This window comes from Pituophis catenifer, unplaced genomic scaffold (assembly GCF_029215685.1).
Source record: "Pituophis catenifer annectens isolate HBS135680 unplaced genomic scaffold, rPitCat1.0.hap2 SCAF_35, whole genome shotgun sequence".
NCBI lineage: Eukaryota > Metazoa > Chordata > Lepidosauria > Squamata > Colubridae > Pituophis > Pituophis catenifer.
The window spans coordinates 299,953-324,948 of record NW_027256915.1 but is presented as its reverse complement, the minus strand read 5'-3'; positions in this window follow the sequence as shown (position 1 = coordinate 324,948).

Sequence of the window (24,996 nt, the reverse complement as noted above, 5' to 3'; positions counted from 1 at the left end):
GTTCCTGGGCAGGATTTTTCCTGACCGTGGAGTATAGCCTTTTCTTCTCCTGGCACCAAAAAGGCTTGATTTTTAAAAAGTTGAAGCAACACCATTTTTAGACATGGAATTTCATCCTGAAACTCATCCTGGTGTCCGTTTTTGTATTTGGTTTCAAAAAAAAAATTTGGCTTCAAAAAACATTTTGGTTCCTGGGCAGGATTTTTCCTGACCGTGGAGTATAGCCTTTTCTTCTCCTGGCACCAAAAAGGCTTGATTTTTAAAAAGTTGAAGCAACACCATTTTTAGACATGGAATTTCATCCTGAAACTCATCCTGGTGTCCGTTTTTGCATTTGGTTTCAAAAAAAAAATTTGGCTTCAAAAAACATTTTGGTTCCTGGGCAGGATTTTTCCTGACCGTGGAGTATAGCCTTTTCTTCTCCTGGCACCAAAAAGGCTTGATTTTTAAAAAGTTGAAGCAACACCATTTTTAGACATGGAATTTCATCAGGAAACTCATCCTGGTGTCCGTTTTTGTATTTGGTTTCAAAAAAAAAATTTGGCTTCAAAAAACATTTTGGTTCCTGGGCAGGATTTTTCCTGACCGTGGAGTATAGCCTTTTCTTCTCCTGGCACCAAAAAGGCTTGATTTTTAAAAAGTTGAAGCAACACCATTTTTAGACATGGAATTTCATCCTGAAACTCATCCTGGTGTCCGTTTTTGCATTTGGTTTCAAAAAAAAAAATTGGCTTCAAAAAACATTTTGGTTCCGAGGCAGGATTTTTCCTGACCGTGGAGTATAGCCTTTTCTTCTCCTGGCACCAAAAAGGCTTGATTTTTAAAAAGTTGAAGGAACACCATTTTTAGACATGGAATTTCATCCTGAAACTCATCCTGGTGTCCGTTTTTGCATTTGGTTTCAAAAAAAAAATTTGGCTTCAAAAAACATTTTGGTTCCTGGGCAGGATTTTTCCCGACCGTGGAGTATAGCCTTTTCTTCTCCTTGCACCAAAAAGGCTTGATTTTTAAAAAGTTGAAGCAACACCATTTTTAGACATGGAATTTCATCAGGAAACTCATCCTGGTGTCCGTTTTTGTATTTGGTTTCAAACAAAAAATTTGGCTTCAAAAAACATTTTGGTGCCTGGGCAGGATTTTTCCTGACCGTGGAGTATAGCCTTTTCTTCTCCTGGCACCAAAAAGGCTTGATTTTTAAAAAGTTGAAGCAACACCATTTTTAGACATGGAATTTCATCCTGAAACTCATCCTGGTGTCCGTTTTTGCATTTGGTTTCAAACAAAAAATTTGGCTTCAAAAAACATTTTGGTTCCTGGGCAGGATTTTTCCTGACCGTGGAGTATAGCCTTTTCTTCTCCTGGCACCAAAAAGGCTTGATTTTTAAAAAGTTGAAGCAACACCATTTTTAGACATGGAATTTCATCCTGAAACTCATCCTGGTGTCCGTTTTTGTATTTGGTTTCAAAAAAAAATTTGGCTTCAAAAAACATTTTGGTTCCTGGGCAGGATTTTTCCTGACCGTGGAGTATAGCCTTTTCTTCTCCTGGCACCAAAAAGGCTTGATTTTTAAAAAGTTGAAGCAACACCATTTTTAGACATGGAATTTCATCCTGAAACTCATCCTGGTGTCCGTTTTTGCATTTGGTTTCAAACAAAAAATTTGGCTTCAAAAAACATTTTGGTTCCTGGGCAGGATTTTTCCTGACCGTGGAGTATAGCCTTTTCTTCTCCTGGCACCAAAAAGGCTTGATTTTTAAAAAGTTGAAGGAACACCATTTTTAGACATGGAATTTCATCAGGAAACTCATCCTGGTGTCCGTTTTTGCATTTGGTTTCAAAAAAAAAAATTGGCTTCAAAAAACATTTTGGTTCCTGGGCAGGATTTTTCCTGACCGTGGAGTAAAGCCTTTTCTTCTCCTGGCACCAAAAAGTCTTGATTTTTAAAAAGTTGAAGCAACACCATTTTTAGACATGGAATTTCATCCTGAAACTCATCCTGGTGTCCGTTTTTGCATTTGGTTTCAAAAAAAAAAATTGGCTTCAAAAAACATTTTGGTTCCTGGGCAGGATTTTTCCTGACCGTGGAGTAAAGCCTTTTCTTCTCCTGGCACCAAAAAGTCTTGATTTTTAAAAAGTTGAAGCAACACCATTTTTAGACATGGAATTTCATCCTGAAACTCATCCTGGTGTCCGTTTTTGCATTTGGTTTCAAAAAAAAAAATTGGCTTCAAAAAACATTTTGGTTCCTGGGCAGGATTTTTCCTGACCGTGGAGTAAAGCCTTTTCTTCTCCTGGCACCAAAAAGGCTTGATTTTTAAAAAGTTGAAGCAACACCATTTTTAGACATGGAATTTCATCCTGAAACTCATCCTGGTGTCCGTTTTTGTATTTGGTTTCAAAAAAAAAATTTGGCTTCAAAAAACATTTTGGTTCCTGGGCAGGATTTTTCCTGACCGTGGAGTATAGCCTTTTCTTCTCCTGGCACCAAAAAGGCTTGATTTTTAAAAAGTTGAAGCAACACCATTTTTAGACATGGAATTTCATCCTGAAACTCATCCTGGTGTCCGTTTTTGTATTTGGTTTCAAAAAAAAATTTGGCTTCAAAAAACATTTTGGTTCCTGGGCAGGATTTTTCCTGACCGTGGAGTATAGCCTTTTCATCTCCTGGCACCAAAAATGCTTGATTTTTAAAAAGTTGAAGGAACACCATTTTTAGACATGGAATTTCATCAGGAAACTCATCCTGGTGTCCGTTTTTGCATTTGGTTTCAAAAAAAAAAATTGGCTTCAAAAAACATTTTGGTTCCTGGGCAAGATTTTTCCTGACCGTGGAGTAAAGCCTTTTCTTCTCCTGGCACCAAAAAGGCTTGATTTTTAAAAAGTTGAAGCAACACCATTTTTAGACATGGAATTTCATCCTGAAACTCATCCTGGTGTCCGTTTTTGCATTTGGTTTCAAAAAAAAAATTTGGCTTCAAAAAACATTTTGGTTCCTGGGCAGGATTTTTCCTGACCGTGGAGTATAGCCTTTTCTTCTCCTGGCACCAAAAAGGCTTGATTTTTAAAAAGTTGAAGCAACACCATTTTTAGACATGGAATTTCATCCTGAAACTCATCCTGGTGTCCGTTTTTGCATTTGGTTTCAAAAAAAAAAATTGGCTTCAAAAAACATTTTGGTTCCTGGGCAGGATTTTTCCTGACCGTGGAGTAAAGCCTTTTCTTCTCCTGGCACCAAAAAGTCTTGATTTTTAAAAAGTTGAAGCAACACCATTTTTAGACATGGAATTTCATCCTGAAACTCATCCTGGTGTCCGTTTTTGCATTTGGTTTCAAAAAAAAAAATTGGCTTCAAAAAACATTTTGGTTCCTGGGCAGGATTTTTCCTGACCGTGGAGTAAAGCCTTTTCTTCTCCTGGCACCAAAAAGGCTTGATTTTTAAAAAGTTGAAGCAACACCATTTTTAGACATGGAATTTCATCCTGAAACTCATCCTGGTGTCCGTTTTTGTATTTGGTTTCAAAAAAAAAATTTGGCTTCAAAAAACATTTTGGTTCCTGGGCAGGATTTTTCCTGACCGTGGAGTATAGCCTTTTCTTCTCCTGGCACCAAAAAGGCTTGATTTTTAAAAAGTTGAAGCAACACCATTTTTAGACATGGAATTTCATCCTGAAACTCATCCTGGTGTCCGTTTTTGTATTTGGTTTCAAAAAAAAATTTGGCTTCAAAAAACATTTTGGTTCCTGGGCAGGATTTTTCCTGACCGTGGAGTATAGCCTTTTCATCTCCTGGCACCAAAAATGCTTGATTTTTAAAAAGTTGAAGGAACACCATTTTTAGACATGGAATTTCATCAGGAAACTCATCCTGGTGTCCGTTTTTGCATTTGGTTTCAAAAAAAAAAATTGGCTTCAAAAAACATTTTGGTTCCTGGGCAAGATTTTTCCTGACCGTGGAGTAAAGCCTTTTCTTCTCCTGGCACCAAAAAGGCTTGATTTTTAAAAAGTTGAAGCAACACCATTTTTAGACATGGAATTTCATCCTGAAACTCATCCTGGTGTCCGTTTTTGCATTTGGTTTCAAAAAAAAAATTTGGCTTCAAAAAACATTTTGGTTCCTGGGCAGGATTTTTCCTGACCGTGGAGTATAGCCTTTTCTTCTCCTGGCACCAAAAAGGCTTGATTTTTAAAAAGTTGAAGCAACACCATTTTTAGACATGGAATTTCATCCTGAAACTCATCCTGGTGTCCGTTTTTGCATTTGGTTTCAAAAAAAAAATTTGGCTTCAAAAAACATTTTGGTTCCTGGGCAGGATTTTTCCTGACCGTGGAGTATAGCCTTTTCTTCTCCTGGCACCAAAAAGGCTTGATTTTTAAAAAGTTGAAGCAACACCATTTTTAGACATGGAATTTCATCCTGAAACTCATCCTGGTGTCCGTTTTTGCATTTGGTTTCAAAAAAAAAATTTGGCTTCAAAAAACATTTTGGTTCCTGGGCAGGATTTTTCCTGACCGTGGAGTATAGCCTTTTCTTCTCCTGGCACCAAAAAGGCTTGATTTTTAAAAAGTTGAAGCAACACCATTTTTAGACATGGAATTTCATCCTGAAACTCATCCTGGTGTCCGTTTTTGCATTTGGTTTCAAAAAAAAAATTTGGCTTCAAAAAACATTTTGGTTCCTGGGCAGGATTTTTCCTGACCGTGGAGTATAGCCTTTTCTTCTCCTGGCACCAAAAAGGCTTGATTTTTAAAAAGTTGAAGCAACACCATTTTTAGACATGGAATTTCATCCTGAAACTCATCCTGGTGTCCGTTTTTGCATTTGGTTTCAAAAAAAAAAATTGGCTTCAAAAAACATTTTGGTTCCTGGGCAGGATTTTTCCTGACCGTGGAGTAAAGCCTTTTCTTCTCCTGGCACCAAAAAGTCTTGATTTTTAAAAAGTTGAAGCAACACCATTTTTAGACATGGAATTTCATCCTGAAACTCATCCTGGTGTCCGTTTTTGCATTTGGTTTCAAAAAAAAAAATTGGCTTCAAAAAACATTTTGGTTCCTGGGCAGGATTTTTCCTGACCGTGGAGTAAAGCCTTTTCTTCTCCTGGCACCAAAAAGGCTTGATTTTTAAAAAGTTGAAGCAACACCATTTTTAGACATGGAATTTCATCCTGAAACTCATCCTGGTGTCCGTTTTTGTATTTGGTTTCAAAAAAAAAATTTGGCTTCAAAAAACATTTTGGTTCCTGGGCAGGATTTTTCCTGACCGTGGAGTATAGCCTTTTCTTCTCCTGGCACCAAAAAGGCTTGATTTTTAAAAAGTTGAAGCAACACCATTTTTAGACATGGAATTTCATCCTGAAACTCATCCTGGTGTCCGTTTTTGTATTTGGTTTCAAAAAAAAATTTGGCTTCAAAAAACATTTTGGTTCCTGGGCAGGATTTTTCCTGACCGTGGAGTATAGCCTTTTCATCTCCTGGCACCAAAAATGCTTGATTTTTAAAAAGTTGAAGGAACACCATTTTTAGACATGGAATTTCATCAGGAAACTCATCCTGGTGTCCGTTTTTGCATTTGGTTTCAAAAAAAAAAATTGGCTTCAAAAAACATTTTGGTTCCTGGGCAAGATTTTTCCTGACCGTGGAGTAAAGCCTTTTCTTCTCCTGGCACCAAAAAGGCTTGATTTTTAAAAAGTTGAAGCAACACCATTTTTAGACATGGAATTTCATCCTGAAACTCATCCTGGTGTCCGTTTTTGCATTTGGTTTCAAAAAAAAAATTTGGCTTCAAAAAACATTTTGGTTCCTGGGCAGGATTTTTCCTGACCGTGGAGTATAGCCTTTTCTTCTCCTGGCACCAAAAAGGCTTGATTTTTAAAAAGTTGAAGCAACACCATTTTTAGACATGGAATTTCATCCTGAAACTCATCCTGGTGTCCGTTTTTGCATTTGGTTTCAAAAAAAAAATTTGGCTTCAAAAAACATTTTGGTTCCTGGGCAGGATTTTTCCTGACCGTGGAGTATAGCCTTTTCTTCTCCTGGCACCAAAAAGGCTTGATTTTTAAAAAGTTGAAGCAACACCATTTTTAGACATGGAATTTCATCCTGAAACTCATCCTGGTGTCCGTTTTTGCATTTGGTTTCAAAAAAAAAATTTGGCTTCAAAAAACATTTTGGTTCCTGGGCAGGATTTTTCCTGACCGTGGAGTATAGCCTTTTCTTCTCCTGGCACCAAAAAGGCTTGATTTTTAAAAAGTTGAAGCAACACCATTTTTAGACATGGAATTTCATCCTGAAACTCATCCTGGTGTCCGTTTTTGCATTTGGTTTCAAAAAAAAAATTTGGCTTCAAAAAACATTTTGGTTCCTGGGCAGGATTTTTCCTGACCGTGGAGTATAGCCTTTTCTTCTCCTGGCACCAAAAAGGCTTGATTTTTAAAAAGTTGAAGCAACACCATTTTTAGACATGGAATTTCATCCTGAAACTCATCCTGGTGTCCGTTTTTGCATTTGGTTTCAAAAAAAAAATTTGGCTTCAAAAAACATTTTGGTTCCTGGGCAGGATTTTTCCTGACCGTGGAGTATAGCCTTTTCTTCTCCTGGCACCAAAAAGGCTTGATTTTTAAAAAGTTGAAGCAACACCATTTTTAGACATGGAATTTCATCCTGAAACTCATCCTGGTGTCCGTTTTTGCATTTGGTTTCAAAAAAAAAATTTGGCTTCAAAAAACATTTTGGTTCCTGGGCAGGATTTTTCCTGACCGTGGAGTATAGCCTTTTCTTCTCCTGGCACCAAAAAGGCTTGATTTTTAAAAAGTTGAAGCAACACCATTTTTAGACATGGAATTTCATCCTGAAACTCATCCTGGTGTCCGTTTTTGCATTTGGTTTCAAAAAAAAAATTTGGCTTCAAAAAACATTTTGGTTCCTGGGCAGGATTTTACCTGACCGTGGAGTATAGCCTTTTCTTCTCCTGGCACCAAAAAGGCTTGATTTTTAAAAAGTTGAAGCAACACCATTTTTAGACATGGAATTTCATCCTGAAACTCATCCTGGTGTCCGTTTTTGCATTTGGTTTCAAAAAAAAAATTTGGCTTCAAAAAACATTTTGGTTCCTGGGCAGGATTTTTCCTGACCGTGGAGTATAGCCTTTTCTTCTCCTGTCACCAAAAAGGCTTGATTTTTAAAAAGTTGAAGCAACACCATTTTTAGACATGGAATTTCATCCTGAAACTCATCCTGGTGTCCGTTTTTGCATTTGGTTTCAAAAAAAAAATTTGGCTTCAAAAAACATTTTGGTTCCTGGGCAGGATTTTTCCTGACCGTGGAGTAAAGCCTTTTCTTCTCCTGGCACCAAAAAGGCTTGATTTTTAAAAAGTTGAAGCAACACCATTTTTAGACATGGAATTTCATCCTGAAACTCATCCTGGTGTCCGTTTTTGCATTTGGTTTCAAAAAAAAAATTTGGCTTCAAAAAACATTTTGGTTCCTGGGCAGGATTTTTCCCGACCGTGGAGTATAGCCTTTTCTTCTCCTGGCACCAAAAAGGCTTGATTTTTAAAAAGTTGAAGCAACACCATTTTTAGACATGGAATTTCATCCTGAAACTCATCCTGGTGTCCGTTTTTGTATTTGGTTTCAAAAAACATTTTGGTTCCTGGGCAGGATTTTTCCTGACCGTGGAGTATAGCCTTTTCTTCTCCTGGCACCAAAAAGGCTTGATTTTTAAAAAGTTGAAGCAACACCATTTTTAGACATGGAATTTCATCCTGAAACTCATCCTGGTGTCCGTTTTTGTATTTGGTTTCAAAAAAAAATTTGGCTTCAAAAAACATTTTGGTTCCTGGGCAGGATTTTTCCTGACCGTGGAGTATAGCCTTTTCTTCTCCTGGCACCAAAAAGGCTTGATTTTTAAAAAGTTGAAGCAACACCATTTTTAGACATGGAATTTCATCAGGAAACTCATCCTGGTGTCCGTTTTTGTATTTGGTTTCAAAAAAAAAATTTGGCTTCAAAAAACATTTTGGTTCCTGGGCAGGATTTTTCCTGACCGTGGAGTAAAGCCTTTTCTTCTCCTGGCACCAAAAAGGCTTGATTTTTAAAAAGTTGAAGCAACACCATTTTTAGACATGGAATTTCATCCTGAAACTCATCCTGGTGTCCGTTTTTGCATTTGGTTTCAAACAAAAAATTTGGCTTCAAAAAACATTTTGGTTCCTGGGCAGGATTTTTCCTGACCGTGGAGTATAGCCTTTTCTTCTCCTGGCACCAAAAAGGCTTGATTTTTAAAAAGTTGAAGCAACACCATTTTTAGACATGGAATTTCATCCTGAAACTCATCCTGGTGTCCGTTTTTGTATTTGGTTTCAAAAAAAAATTTGGCTTCAAAAAACATTTTGGTTCCTGGGCAGGATTTTTCCTGACCGTGGAGTATAGCCTTTTCTTCTCCTGGCACCAAAAAGGCTTGATTTTTAAAAAGTTGAAGGAACACCATTTTTAGACATGGAATTTCATCAGGAAACTCATCCTGGTGTCCGTTTTTGCATTTGGTTTCAAAAAAAAAAATTGGCTTCAAAAAACATTTTGGTTCCTGGGCAGGATTTTTCCTGACCGTGGAGTAAAGCCTTTTCTTCTCCTGGCACCAAAAAGTCTTGATTTTTAAAAAGTTGAAGCAACACCATTTTTAGACATGGAATTTCATCCTGAAACTCATCCTGGTGTCCGTTTTTGCATTTGGTTTCAAAAAAAAAAATTGGCTTCAAAAAACATTTTGGTTCCTGGGCAGGATTTTTCCTGACCGTGGAGTAAAGCCTTTTCTTCTCCTGGCACCAAAAAGTCTTGATTTTTAAAAAGTTGAAGCAACACCATTTTTAGACATGGAATTTCATCCTGAAACTCATCCTGGTGTCCGTTTTTGCATTTGGTTTCAAAAAAAAAAATTGGCTTCAAAAAACATTTTGGTTCCTGGGCAGGATTTTTCCTGACCGTGGAGTAAAGCCTTTTCTTCTCCTGGCACCAAAAAGGCTTGATTTTTAAAAAGTTGAAGCAACACCATTTTTAGACATGGAATTTCATCCTGAAACTCATCCTGGTGTCCGTTTTTGTATTTGGTTTCAAAAAAAAAATTTGGCTTCAAAAAACATTTTGGTTCCTGGGCAGGATTTTTCCTGACCGTGGAGTATAGCCTTTTCTTCTCCTGGCACCAAAAAGGCTTGATTTTTAAAAAGTTGAAGCAACACCATTTTTAGACATGGAATTTCATCCTGAAACTCATCCTGGTGTCCGTTTTTGTATTTGGTTTCAAAAAAAAATTTGGCTTCAAAAAACATTTTGGTTCCTGGGCAGGATTTTTCCTGACCGTGGAGTATAGCCTTTTCATCTCCTGGCACCAAAAATGCTTGATTTTTAAAAAGTTGAAGGAACACCATTTTTAGACATGGAATTTCATCAGGAAACTCATCCTGGTGTCCGTTTTTGCATTTGGTTTCAAAAAAAAAAATTGGCTTCAAAAAACATTTTGGTTCCTGGGCAAGATTTTTCCTGACCGTGGAGTAAAGCCTTTTCTTCTCCTGGCACCAAAAAGGCTTGATTTTTAAAAAGTTGAAGCAACACCATTTTTAGACATGGAATTTCATCCTGAAACTCATCCTGGTGTCCGTTTTTGCATTTGGTTTCAAAAAAAAAATTTGGCTTCAAAAAACATTTTGGTTCCTGGGCAGGATTTTTCCTGACCGTGGAGTATAGCCTTTTCTTCTCCTGGCACCAAAAAGGCTTGATTTTTAAAAAGTTGAAGCAACACCATTTTTAGACATGGAATTTCATCCTGAAACTCATCCTGGTGTCCGTTTTTGCATTTGGTTTCAAAAAAAAAATTTGGCTTCAAAAAACATTTTGGTTCCTGGGCAGGATTTTTCCTGACCGTGGAGTATAGCCTTTTCTTCTCCTGGCACCAAAAAGGCTTGATTTTTAAAAAGTTGAAGCAACACCATTTTTAGACATGGAATTTCATCCTGAAACTCATCCTGGTGTCCGTTTTTGCATTTGGTTTCAAAAAAAAAATTTGGCTTCAAAAAACATTTTGGTTCCTGGGCAGGATTTTTCCTGACCGTGGAGTATAGCCTTTTCTTCTCCTGGCACCAAAAAGGCTTGATTTTTAAAAAGTTGAAGCAACACCATTTTTAGACATGGAATTTCATCCTGAAACTCATCCTGGTGTCCGTTTTTGCATTTGGTTTCAAAAAAAAAATTTGGCTTCAAAAAACATTTTGGTTCCTGGGCAGGATTTTTCCTGACCGTGGAGTATAGCCTTTTCTTCTCCTGGCACCAAAAAGGCTTGATTTTTAAAAAGTTGAAGCAACACCATTTTTAGACATGGAATTTCATCCTGAAACTCATCCTGGTGTCCGTTTTTGCATTTGGTTTCAAAAAAAAAATTTGGCTTCAAAAAACATTTTGGTTCCTGGGCAGGATTTTTCCTGACCGTGGAGTATAGCCTTTTCTTCTCCTGGCACCAAAAAGGCTTGATTTTTAAAAAGTTGAAGCAACACCATTTTTAGACATGAAATTTCATCCTGAAACTCATCCTGGTGTCCGTTTTTGCATTTGGTTTCAAAAAAAAAATTTGGCTTCAAAAAACATTTTGGTTCCTGGGCAGGATTTTTCCTGACCGTGGAGTATAGCCTTTTCTTCTCCTGGCACCAAAAAGGCTTGATTTTTAAAAAGTTGAAGCAACACCATTTTTAGACATGGAATTTCATCCTGAAACTCATCCTGGTGTCCGTTTTTGCATTTGGTTTCAAAAAAAAAATTTGGCTTCAAAAAACATTTTGGTTCCTGGGCAGGATTTTACCTGACCGTGGAGTATATAGCCTTTTCTTCTCCTGGCACCAAAAAGGCTTGATTTTTAAAAAGTTGAAGCAACACCATTTTTAGACATGGAATTTCATCCTGAAACTCATCCTGGTGTCCGTTTTTGCATTTGGTTTCAAAAAAAAAATTTGGCTTCAAAAAACATTTTGGTTCCTGGGCAGGATTTTTCCTGACCGTGGAGTATAGCCTTTTCTTCTCCTGTCACCAAAAAGGCTTGATTTTTAAAAAGTTGAAGCAACACCATTTTTAGACATGGAATTTCATCCTGAAACTCATCCTGGTGTCCGTTTTTGCATTTGGTTTCAAAAAAAAAATTTGGCTTCAAAAAACATTTTGGTTCCTGGGCAGGATTTTTCCTGACCGTGGAGTAAAGCCTTTTCTTCTCCTGGCACCAAAAAGGCTTGATTTTTAAAAAGTTGAAGCAACACCATTTTTAGACATGGAATTTCATCCTGAAACTCATCCTGGTGTCCGTTTTTGCATTTGGTTTCAAAAAAAAAATTTGGCTTCAAAAAACATTTTGGTTCCTGGGCAGGATTTTTCCCGACCGTGGAGTATAGCCTTTTCTTCTCCTTGCACCAAAAAGCCTTGATTTTTAAAAAGTTGAAGCAACACCATTTTTAGACATGGAATTTCATCAGGAAACTCATCCTGGTGTCCGTTTTTGTATTTGGTTTCAAAAAAAAAATTTGGCTTCAAAAAACATTTTGGTTCCTGGGCAGGATTTTTCCTGGTCGTGGAGTAAAGCCTTTTCTTCTCCTGGCACCAAAAAGGCTTGATTTTTAAAAAGTTGAAGCAACACCATTTTTAGACATGGAATTTCATCCTGAAACTCATCCTGGTGTCCGTTTTTGCATTTGGTTTCAAAAAAAAAATTTGGCTTCAAAAAACATTTTGGTTCCTGGGCAGGATTTTTCCTGACCGTGGAGTATAGCCTTTTCTTCTCCTGGCACCAAAAAGGCTTGATTTTTAAAAAGTTGAAGCAACACCATTTTTAGACATGGAATTTCATCCTGAAACTCATCCTGGTGTCCGTTTTTGTATTTGGTTTCAAAAAAAAATTTGGCTTCAAAAAACATTTTGGTTCCTGGGCAGGATTTTTCCTGACCGTGGAGTATAGCCTTTTCTTCTCCTGGCACCAAAAAGGCTTGATTTTTAAAAAGTTGAAGGAACACCATTTTTAGACATGGAATTTCATCAGGAAACTCATCCTGGTGTCCGTTTTTGCATTTGGTTTCAAAAAAAAAAATTGGCTTCAAAAAACATTTTGGTTCCTGGGCAGGATTTTTCCTGACCGTGGAGTAAAGCCTTTTCTTCTCCTGGCACCAAAAAGGCTTGATTTTTAAAAAGTTGAAGCAACACCATTTTTAGACATGGAATTTCATCCTGAAACTCATCCTGGTGTCCGTTTTTGCATTTGGTTTCAAAAAAAAAATTTGGCTTCAAAAAACATTTTGGTTCCTGGGCAGGATTTTTCCTGACCGTGGAGTATAGCCTTTTCTTCTCCTGGCACCAAAAAGGCTTGATTTTTAAAAAGTTGAAGGAACACCATTTTTAGACATGGAATTTCATCAGGAAACTCATCCTGGTGTCCGTTTTTGCATTTGGTTTCAAAAAAAAAAATTGGCTTCAAAAAACATTTTGGTTCCTGGGCAGGATTTTTCCTGACCGTGGAGTAAAGCCTTTTCTTCTCCTGGCACCAAAAAGGCTTGATTTTTAAAAAGTTGAAGCAACACCATTTTTAGACATGGAATTTCATCCTGAAACTCATCCTGGTGTCCGTTTTTGCATTTGGTTTCAAAAAAAAAATTTGGCTTCAAAAAACATTTTGGTTCCTGGGCAGGATTTTTCCTGACCGTGGAGTATAGCCTTTTCTTCTCCTGGCACCAAAAAGGCTTGATTTTTAAAAAGTTGAAGCAACACCATTTTTAGACATGGAATTTCATCCTGAAACTCATCCTGGTGTCCGTTTTTGTATTTGGTTTCAAAAAAAAATTTGGCTTCAAAAAACATTTTGGTTCCTGGGCAGGATTTTTCCTGACCGTGGAGTATAGCCTTTTCTTCTCCTGGCACCAAAAAGGCTTGATTTTTAAAAAGTTGAAGCAACACCATTTTTAGACATGGAATTTCATCCTGAAACTCATCCTGGTGTCCGTTTTTGCATTTGGTTTCAAAAAAAAAATTTGGCTTCAAAAAACATTTTGGTTCCTGGGCAGGATTTTTCCTGACCGTGGAGTATAGCCTTTTCTTCTCCTGGCACCAAAAAGGCTTGATTTTTAAAAAGTTGAAGAACACCATTTTTAGACATGGAATTTCATCCTGAAACTCATCCTGGTGTCCGTTTTTGTATTTGGTTTCAAAAAAAAAATTTGGCTTCAAAAAACATTTTGGTTCCTGGGCAGGATTTTTCCTGACCGTGGAGTATAGCCTTTTCTTCTCCTGGCACCAAAAAGGCTTGATTTTTAAAAAGTTGAAGCAACACCATTTTTAGACATGGAATTTCATCCTGAAACTCATCCTGGTGTCCGTTTTTGCATTTGGTTTCAAAAAAAAAATTTGGCTTCAAAAAACATTTTGGTTCCTGGGCAGGATTTTTCCCGACCGTGGAATATAGCCTTTTCTTCTCCTTGCACCAAAAAGGCTTGATTTTTAAAAAGTTGAAGGAACACCATTTTTAGACATGGAATTTCATCAGGAAACTCATCCTGGTGTCCGTTTTTGTATTTGGTTTCAAAACAAAAATTTGGCTTCAAAAAACATTTTGGTTCCTGGGCAGGATTTTTCCTGACCGTGGAGTAAAGCCTTTTCTTCTCCTGGCACCAAAAAGGCTTGATTTTTAAAAAGTTGAAGCAACACCATTTTTAGACATGGAATTTCATCCTGAAACTCATCCTGGTGTCCGTTTTTGCATTTGGTTTCAAAAAAAAAATTTGGCTTCAAAAAACATTTTGGTTCCTGGGCAGGATTTTTCCTGACCGTGGAGTATAGCCTTTTCTTCTCCTGGCACCAAAAAGGCTTGATTTTTAAAAAGTTGAAGCAACACCATTTTTAGACATGGAATTTCATCCTGAAACTCATCCTGGTGTCCGTTTTTGCATTTGGTTTCAAAAAAAAAATTTGGCTTCAAAAAACATTTTGGTTCCTGGGCAGGATTTTTCCTGACCGTGGAGTATAGCCTTTTCTTCTCCTGGCACCAAAAAGGCTTGATTTTTAAAAAGTTGAAGCAACACCATTTTTAGACATGGAATTTCATCAGGAAACTCATCCTGGTGTCCGTTTTTGCATTTGGTTTCAAAAAAAAAATTTGGCTTCAAAAAACATTTTGGTTCCTGGGCAGGATTTTTCCTGACCGTGGAGTATAGCCTTTTCTTCTCCTGGCACCAAAAAGGCTTGATTTTTAAAAAGTTGAAGCAACACCATTTTTAGACATGGAATTTCATCCTGAAACTCATCCTGGTGTCCGTTTTTGCATTTGGTTTCAAAAAAAAAATTTGGCTTCAAAAAACATTTTGGTTCCTGGGCAGGATTTTTCCTGACCGTGGAGTATAGCCTTTTCTTCTCCTGGCACCAAAAAGGCTTGATTTTTAAAAAGTTGAAGCAACACCATTTTTAGACATGGAATTTCATCCTGAAACTCATCCTGGTGTCCGTTTTTGCATTTGGTTTCAAAAAAAAAATTTGGCTTCAAAAAACATTTTGGTTCCTGGGCAGGATTTTTCCTGACCGTGGAGTATAGCCTTTTCTTCTCCTGGCACCAAAAAGGCTTGATTTTTAAAAAGTTGAAGCAACACCATTTTTAGACATGGAATTTCATCCTGAAACTCATCCTGGTGTCCGTTTTTGCATTTGGTTTCAAAAAAAAAATTTGGCTTCAAAAAACATTTTGGTTCCTGGGCAGGATTTTTCCTGACCGTGGAGTATAGCCTTTTCTTCTCCTGTCACCAAAAAGGCTTGATTTTTAAAAAGTTGAAGCAACACCATTTTTAGACATGGAATTTCATCCTGAAACTCATCCTGGTGTCCGTTTTTGCATTTGGTTTCAAAAAAAAAATTTGGCTTCAAAAAACATTTTGGTTCCTGGGCAGGATTTTTCCTGACCGTGGAGTAAAGCCTTTTCTTCTCCTGGCACCAAAAAGGCTTGATTTTTAAAAAGTTGAAGCAACACCATTTTTAGACATGGAATTTCATCCTGAAACTCATCCTGGTGTCCGTTTTTGCATTTGGTTTCAAAAAAAAAATTTGGCTTCAAAAAACATTTTGGTTCCTGGGCAGGATTTTTCCCGACCGTGGAGTATAGCCTTTTCTTCTCCTTGCACCAAAAAGCCTTGATTTTTAAAAAGTTGAAGCAACACCATTTTTAGACATGGAATTTCATCAGGAAACTCATCCTGGTGTCCGTTTTTGTATTTGGTTTCAAAAAAAAAATTTGGCTTCAAAAAACATTTTGGTTCCTGGGCAGGATTTTTCCTGGTCGTGGAGTAAAGCCTTTTCTTCTCCTGGCACCAAAAAGGCTTGATTTTTAAAAAGTTGAAGCAACACCATTTTTAGACATGGAATTTCATCCTGAAACTCATCCTGGTGTCCGTTTTTGCATTTGGTTTCAAAAAAAAAATTTGGCTTCAAAAAACATTTTGGTTCCTGGGCAGGATTTTTCCTGACCGTGGAGTATAGCCTTTTCTTCTCCTGGCACCAAAAAGGCTTGATTTTTAAAAAGTTGAAGCAACACCATTTTTAGACATGGAATTTCATCCTGAAACTCATCCTGGTGTCCGTTTTTGTATTTGGTTTCAAAAAAAAATTTGGCTTCAAAAAACATTTTGGTTCCTGGGCAGGATTTTTCCTGACCGTGGAGTATAGCCTTTTCTTCTCCTGGCACCAAAAAGGCTTGATTTTTAAAAAGTTGAAGGAACACCATTTTTAGACATGGAATTTCATCAGGAAACTCATCCTGGTGTCCGTTTTTGCATTTGGTTTCAAAAAAAAAAATTGGCTTCAAAAAACATTTTGGTTCCTGGGCAGGATTTTTCCTGACCGTGGAGTAAAGCCTTTTCTTCTCCTGGCACCAAAAAGGCTTGATTTTTAAAAAGTTGAAGCAACACCATTTTTAGACATGGAATTTCATCCTGAAACTCATCCTGGTGTCCGTTTTTGCATTTGGTTTCAAAAAAAAAATTTGGCTTCAAAAAACATTTTGGTTCCTGGGCAGGATTTTTCCTGACCGTGGAGTATAGCCTTTTCTTCTCCTGGCACCAAAAAGGCTTGATTTTTAAAAAGTTGAAGGAACACCATTTTTAGACATGGAATTTCATCAGGAAACTCATCCTGGTGTCCGTTTTTGCATTTGGTTTCAAAAAAAAAAATTGGCTTCAAAAAACATTTTGGTTCCTGGGCAGGATTTTTCCTGACCGTGGAGTAAAGCCTTTTCTTCTCCTGGCACCAAAAAGGCTTGATTTTTAAAAAGTTGAAGCAACACCATTTTTAGACATGGAATTTCATCCTGAAACTCATCCTGGTGTCCGTTTTTGCATTTGGTTTCAAAAAAAAAATTTGGCTTCAAAAAACATTTTGGTTCCTGGGCAGGATTTTTCCTGACCGTGGAGTATAGCCTTTTCTTCTCCTGGCACCAAAAAGGCTTGATTTTTAAAAAGTTGAAGCAACACCATTTTTAGACATGGAATTTCATCCTGAAACTCATCCTGGTGTCCGTTTTTGTATTTGGTTTCAAAAAAAAATTTGGCTTCAAAAAACATTTTGGTTCCTGGGCAGGATTTTTCCTGACCGTGGAGTATAGCCTTTTCTTCTCCTGGCACCAAAAAGGCTTGATTTTTAAAAAGTTGAAGCAACACCATTTTTAGACATGGAATTTCATCCTGAAACTCATCCTGGTGTCCGTTTTTGCATTTGGTTTCAAAAAAAAAATTTGGCTTCAAAAAACATTTTGGTTCCTGGGCAGGATTTTTCCTGACCGTGGAGTATAGCCTTTTCTTCTCCTGGCACCAAAAAGGCTTGATTTTTAAAAAGTTGAAGAACACCATTTTTAGACATGGAATTTCATCCTGAAACTCATCCTGGTGTCCGTTTTTGTATTTGGTTTCAAAAAAAAAATTTGGCTTCAAAAAACATTTTGGTTCCTGGGCAGGATTTTTCCTGACCGTGGAGTATAGCCTTTTCTTCTCCTGGCACCAAAAAGGCTTGATTTTTAAAAAGTTGAAGCAACACCATTTTTAGACATGGAATTTCATCCTGAAACTCATCCTGGTGTCCGTTTTTGCATTTGGTTTCAAAAAAAAAATTTGGCTTCAAAAAACATTTTGGTTCCTGGGCAGGATTTTTCCCGACCGTGGAATATAGCCTTTTCTTCTCCTTGCACCAAAAAGGCTTGATTTTTAAAAAGTTGAAGGAACACCATTTTTAGACATGGAATTTCATCAGGAAACTCATCCTGGTGTCCGTTTTTGTATTTGGTTTCAAAACAAAAATTTGGCTTCAAAAAACATTTTGGTTCCTGGGCAGGATTTTTCCTGACCGTGGAGTAAAGCCTTTTCTTCTCCTGGCACCAAAAAGGCTTGATTTTTAAAAAGTTGAAGCAACACCATTTTTAGACATGGAATTTCATCAGGAAACTCATCCTGATGTCCGTTTTTGCATTTGGTTTCAAAAAAAAAATTGGCTTCAAAAAACATTTTGGTTCCTGGGCAGGATTTTTCCTGACCGTGGAGTATAGCCTTTTCTTCTCCTGGCACCAAAAAGGCTTGATTTTTAAAAAGTTGAAGCAACACCATTTTTAGACATGGAATTTCATCAGGAAACTCATCCTGGTGTCCGTTTTTGTATTTGGTTTGAAAAAAAAATTTGGCTTCAAAAAACATTTTGGTTCCTGGGCAGGATTTTTCCTGACCGTGGAGTATAGCCTTTTCTTCTCCTGGCACCAAAAAGGCTTGATTTTTAAAAAGTTGAAGGAACACCATTTTTAGACATGGAATTTCATCAGGAAACTCATCCTGGTGTCCGTTTTTGCATTTGGTTTCAAAAAAAAAAATTGGCTTCAAAAAACATTTTGGTTCCTGGGCAGGATTTTTCCTGACCGTGGAGTAAAGCCTTTTCTTCTCCTGGCACCAAAAAGGCTTGATTTTTAAAAAGTTGAAGCAACACCATTTTTAGACATGGAATTTCATCCTGAAACTCATCCTGGTGTCCGTTTTTGCATTTGGTTTCAAAAAAAAAATTTGGATTCAAAAAACCTTTTGGTTCCTGGGCAGGATTTTTCCTAACCGTGGAGTATAGCCTTTTCTTCTCCTGGCACCAAAAAGGCTTGATTTTTAAAAAGTTGAAGCAACACCATTTTTAGACATGGAATTTCATCCTGAAACTCATCCTGGTGTCCGTTTTTGTATTTGGTTTCAAAAAAAAATTTGGCTTCAAAAAACATTTTGGTTCCTGGGCAGGATTTTTCCTGACCGTGGAGTATAGCCTTTTCTTCTCCTGGCACCAAAAAGGCTTGATTTTTAAAAAGTTGAAGCAACACCATTTTTAGACATGGAATTTCATCCTGAAACTCATCCTGGTGTCCGTTTTTGCATTTGGTTTCAAAAAAAAAATTTGGCTTCAAAAAACATTTTGGTTCCTGGGCAGGATTTTTCCTGACCGTGGAGTATAGCCTTTTCTTCTCCTGGCACCAAAAAGGCTTGATTTTTAAAAAGTTGAAGCAACACCATTTTTAGACATGGAATTTCATCCTGAAACTCATCCTGGTGTCCGTTTTTGTATTTGGTTTCAAAAAAAAAATTTGGCTTCAAAAAACATTTTGGTTCCTGGGCAGGATTTTTCCTGACCGTGGAGTATAGCCTTTTCTTCTCCTGGCACCAAAAAGGCTTGATTTTTAAAAAGTTGAAGCAACACCATTTTTAGACATGGAATTTCATCCTGAAACTCATCCTGGTGTCCGTTTTTGCATTTGGTTTCAAAAAAAAAATTTGGCTTCAAAAAACATTTTGGTTCCTGGGCAGGATTTTTCCCGACCGTGGAATATAGCCTTTTCTTCTCCTTGCACCAAAAAGGCTTGATTTTTAAAAAGTTGAAGGAACACCATTTTTAGACATGGAATTTCATCAGGAAACTCATCCTGGTGTCCGTTTTTGTATTTGGTTTCAAAACAAAAATTTGGCTTCAAAAAACATTTTGGTTCCTGGGCAGGATTTTTCCTGACCGTGGAGTAAAGCCTTTTCTTCTCCTGGCACCAAAAAGGCTTGATTTTTAAAAAGTTGAAGCAACACCATTTTTAGACATGGAATTTCATCAGGAAACTCATCCTGGTGTCCGTTTTTGCATTTGGTTTCAAAAAAAAAAATTGGCTTCAAAAAACATTTTGGTTCCTGGGCAGGATTTTTCCTGACCGTGGAGTATAGCCTTTTCTTCTCCTGGCACCAAAAAGGCTTGATTTTTAAAAAGTTGAAGCAACACCATTTTTAGACATGGAATTTCATCCTGAAACTCATCCTGGTGTCCGTTTTTGTATTTGGTTTGAAAAAAAAATTTGGCTTCAAAAAACATTTTGGTTCCTGGGCAGGATTTTTCCTGACCGTGGAGTATAGCCTTTTCTTCTCCTGGCACCAAAAAGGCTTGATTTTTAAAAAGTTGAAGGAACCCCATTTTTAGACATGGAATTTCATCAGGAAACTCATCCTGGTGTCCGTTTTTGCATTTGGTTTCAAAAAAAAAAATTGGCTTCAAAAAACATTTTGGTTCCTGGGCAGGATTTTTCCTGACCGTGGAGTAAAGCCTTTTCTTCTCCTGGCACCAAAAAGGCTTGATTTTTAAAAAGTTGAAGCAACACCATTTTTAGACATGGAATTTCATCCTGAAACTCATCCTGGTGTCCGTTTTTGCATTTGGTTTCAAAAAAAAAATTTGGATTCAAAAAACCTTTTGGTTCCTGGGCAGGATTTTTCCTAACCGTGGAGTATAGCCTTTTCTTCTCCTGGCACCAAAAAGGCTTGATTTTTAAAAAGTTGAAGCAACACCATTTTTAGACATGGAATTTCATCCTGAAACTCATCCTGGTGTCCATTTTTGTATTTGGTTTCAAAAAAAAATTTGGCTTCAAAAAACATTTTGGTTCCTGGGCAGGATTTTTCCTGACCGTGGAGTAAAGCCTTTTCTTCTCCTGGCACCAAAAAGGCTTGATTTTTAAAAAGTTGAAGCAACACCATTTTTAGACATGGAATTTCATCCTGAAACTCATCCTGGTGTCCGTTTTTGCATTTGGTTTCAAAAAAAAAATTTGGCTTCAAAAAACATTTTGGTTCCTGGGCAGGATTTTTCCCGACCGTGGAATATAGCCTTTTCTTCTCCTTGCACCAAAAAGGCTTGATTTTTAAAAAGTTGAAGCAACACCATTTTTAGACATGGAATTTCATCCTGAAACTCATCCTGGTGTCCGTTTTTGCATTTGGTTTCAAAAAAAAAAATTGGCTTCAAAAAACATTTTGGTTCCTGGGCAGGATTTTTCCTGACCGTGGAGTATAGCCTTTTCTTCTCCTGGCACCAAAATGGCTTGATTTTTAAAAACTTGAAGCAACACCATTTTTAGACATGGAATTTCATCCTGAAACTCATCCTGGTGTCCGTTTTTGTATTTGGTTTCAAAAAAAAATTTGGCTTCAAAAAACATTTTGGTTCCTGGGCAGGATTTTTCCTGGTAAAGCCTTTTCTTCTCCTGGAATTTCATCCTGAAACAACACCATTTTTAGACATGGAATTTCATCCTGAAACTCATCCTGGTGTCCGTTTTTGCATTTGGTTTCAAAAAAAAAATTTGGCTTCAAAAAACATTTTGGTTCCTGGGCAGGATTTTTCCCGACCGTGGAGTATAGCCTTTTCTTCTCCTTGCACCAAAAAGGCTTGATTTTTAAAAAGTTGAAGCAACACCATTTTTAGACATGGAATTTCATCAGGAAACTCATCCTGGTGTCCGTTTTTGCATTTGGTTTCAAAAAAAAAAAATTGGCTTCAAAAAACATTTTGGTTCCTGGGCAGGATTTTTCCTGACCGTGGAGTAAAGCCTTTTCTTCTCCTGGCACCAAAAAGGCTTGATTTTTAAAAAGTTGAAGCAACACCATTTTTAGACATGGAATTTCATCCTGAAACTCATCCTGGTGTCCGTTTTTGCATTTGGTTTCAAAAAAAAAATTTGGCTTCAAAAAACATTTTGGTTCCTGGGCAGGATTTTTCCTGACCGTGGAGTATAGCCTTTTCTTCTCCTGGCACCAAAAAGGCTTGATTTTTAAAAAGTTGAAGCAACACCATTTTTAGACATGGAATTTCATCAGGAAACTCATCCTGGTGTCCGTTTTTGCATTTGGTTTCAAAAAAAAAAATTGGCTTCAAAAAACATTTTGGTTCCTGGGCAGGATTTTTCCTGACCGTGGAGTAAAGCCTTTTCTTCTCCTGGCACCAAAAAGTCTTGATTTTTAAAAAGTTGAAGCAACACCATTTTTAGACATGGAATTTCATCCTGAAACTCATCCTGGTGTCCGTTTTTGCATTTGGTTTCAAAAAAAAAATTTGGCTTCAAAAAACATTTTGGTTCCTGGGCAGGATTTTTCCCGACCGTGGAGTATAGCCTTTTCTTCTCCTTGCACCAAAAAGGCTTGATTTTTAAAAAGTTGAAGCAACACCATTTTTAGACATGGAATTTCATCAGGAAACTCATCCTGGTGTCCGTTTTTGTATTTGGTTTCAAAAAAAAAATTTGGCTTCAAAAAACATTTTGGTTCCTGGGCAGGATTTTTCCTGACCGTGGAGTAAAGCCTTTTCTTCTCCTGGCACCAAAAAGGCTTGATTTTTAAAAAGTTGAAGCAACACCATTTTTAGACATGGAATTTCATCCTGAAACTCATCCTGGTGTCCGTTTTTGCATTTGGTTTCAAAAAAAAAATTTGGCTTCAAAAAACATTTTGGTTCCTGGGCAGGATTTTTCCTGACCGTGGAGTATAGCCTTTTCTTCTCCTGGCACCAAAAAGGCTTGATTTTTAAAAAGTTGAAGCAACACCATTTTTAGACATGGAATTTCATCCTGAAACTCATCCTGGTGTCCGTTTTTGTATTTGGTTTCAAAAAAAAAATTTGGCTTCAAAAAACATTTTGGTTCCTGGGCAGGATTTTTCCTGACCGTGGAGTATAGCCTTTTCTTCTCCTTGCACCAAAAAGGCTTGATTTTTAAAAAGTTGAAGGAACACCATTTTTAGACATGGAATTTCATCAGGAAACTCATCCTGGTGTCCGTTTTTGCATTTGGTTTCAAAAAAAAAAAATTGGCTTCAAAAAACATTTTGGTTCCTGGGCAGGATTTTTCCTGACCGTGGAGTAAAGCCTTTTCTTCTCCTGGCACCAAAAAGGCTTGATTTTTAAAAAGTTGAAGCAACACCATTTTTAGACATGGAATTTCATCCTGAAACTCATCCTGGTGTCCGTTTTTGCATTTGGTTTCAAAAAAAAAATTTGGCTTCAAAAAACATTTTGGTTCCTGGGCAGGATTTTTCCTGACCGTGGAGTATAGCCTTTTCTTCTCCTGGCACCAAAAAGGCTTGATTTTTAAAAAGTTGAAGCAACACCATTTTTAGACATGGAATTTCATCAGGAAACTCATCCTGGTGTCCGTTTTTGCATTTGGTTTCAAAAAAAAAAATTGGCTTCAAAAAACATTTTGGTTCCTGGGCAGGATTTTTCCTGACCGTGGAGTAAAGCCTTTTCTTCTCCTGGCACCAAAAAGTCTTGATTTTTAAAAAGTTGAAGCAACACCATTTTTAGACATGGAATTTCATCCTGAAACTCATCCTGGTGTCCGTTTTTGCATTTGGTTTCAAAAAAAAAATTTGGCTTCAAAAAACATTTTGGTTCCTGGGCAGGATTTTTCCCGACCGTGGAGTATAGCCTTTTCTTCTCCTTGCACCAAAAAGGCTTGATTTTTAAAAAGTTGAAGCAACACCATTTTTAGACATGGAATTTCATCAGGAAACTCATCCTGGTGTCCGTTTTTGTATTTGGTTTCAAAAAAAAAATTTGGCTTCAAAAAACATTTTGGTTCCTGGGCAGGATTTTTCCTGACCGTGGAGTAAAGCCTTTTCTTCTCCTGGCACCAAAAAGGCTTGATTTTTAAAAAGTTGAAGCAACACCATTTTTAGACATGGAATTTCATCCTGAAACTCATCCTGGTGTCCGTTTTTGCATTTGGTTTCAAAAAAAAAATTTGGCTTCAAAAAACATTTTGGTTCCTGGGCAGGATTTTTCCCGACCGTGGAGTATAGCCTTTTCTTCTCCTGGCACCAAAAAGGCTTGATTTTTAAAAAGTTGAAGCAACACCATTTTTAGACATGGAATTTCATCCTGAAACTCATCCTGGTGTCCGTTTTTGTATTTGGTTTCAAAAAAAAAATTTGGCTTCAAAAAACATTTTGGTTCCTGGGCAGGATTTTTCCTGACCGTGGAGTATAGCCTTTTCTTCTCCTTGCACCAAAAAGGCTTGATTTTTAAAAAGTTGAAGGAACACCATTTTTAGACATGGAATTTCATCAGGAAACTCATCCTGGTGTCCGTTTTTGCATTTGGTTTCAAAAAAAAAAAATTGGCTTCAAAAAACATTTTGGTTCCTGGGCAGGATTTTTCCTGACCGTGGAGTAAAGCCTTTTCTTCTCCTGGCACCAAAAAGGCTTGATTTTTAAAAAGTTGAAGCAACACCATTTTTAGACATGGAATTTCATCCTGAAACTCATCCTGGTGTCCGTTTTTGCATTTGGTTTCAAAAAAAAAATTTGGCTTCAAAAAACATTTTGGTTCCTGGGCAGGATTTTTCCTGACCGTGGAGTATAGCCTTTTCTTCTCCTGGCACCAAAAAGGCTTGATTTTTAAAAAGTTGAAGCAACACCATTTTTAGACATGGAATTTCATCCTGAAACTCATCCTGGTGTCCGTTTTTGTATTTGGTTTCAAAAAAAAATTTGGCTTCAAAAAACATTTTGGTTCCTGGGCAGGATTTTTCCTGACCGTGGAGTATAGCCTTTTATTCTCCTGGCACCAAAAAGGCTTGATTTTTAAAAAGTTGAAGCAACACCATTTTTAGACATGGAATTTCATCCTGAAACTCATCCTGGTGTCCGTTTTTGCATTTGGTTTCAAAAAAAAAATTTGGCTTCAAAAAACATTTTGGTTCCTGGGCAGGATTTTTCCTGACCGTGGAGTATAGCCTTTTCTTCTCCTGGCACCAAAAAGGCTTGATTTTTAAAAAGTTGAAGCAACACCATTTTTAGACATGGAATTTCATCCTGAAACTCATCCTGGTGTCCGTTTTTGCATTTGGTTTCAAAAAAAAAAATTGGCTTCAAAAAACATTTTGGTTCCTGGGCAGGATTTTTCCTGACCGTGGAGTAAAGCCTTTTCTTCTCCTGGCACCAAAAAGGCTTGATTTTTAAAAAGTTGAAGCAACACCATTTTTAGACATGGAATTTCATCCTGAAACTCATCCTGGTGTCCGTTTTTGCATTTGGTTTCAAAAAAAAAATTTGGCTTCAAAAAATATTTTGGTTCCTGGGCAGGATTTTTCCTGACCGTGGAGTAAAGCCTTTTCTTCTCCTGGCACCAAAAAGGCTTGATTTTTAAAAAGTTGAAGCAACACCATTTTTAGACATGGAATTTCATCAGGAAACTCATCCTGGTGTCCGTTTTTGTATTTGGTTTCAAAAAAAAAATTTGGCTTCAAAAAACATTTTGGTTCCTGGGCAGGATTTTTCCTGACCGTGGAGTAAAGCCTTTTCTTCTCCTGGCACCAAAAAGGCTTGATTTTTAAAAAGTTGAATCAACACCATTTTTAGACATGGAATTTCATCAGGAAACTCATCCTGGTGTCCGTTTTTGTATTTGGTTTCAAAAAAAAAATTTGGCTTCAAAAAACATTTTGGTTCCTGGGCAGGATTTTTCCTGACCGTGGAGTAAAGCCTTTTCTTCTCCTGGCACCAAAAAGGCTTGATTTCTAAAAAGTTGAAGCAACACCATTTTTAGACATGGAATTTCATCAGGAAACTCATCCTGGTGTCCGTTTTTGTATTTGGTTTCAAAAAAAAAATTTGGCTTCAAAAAACATTT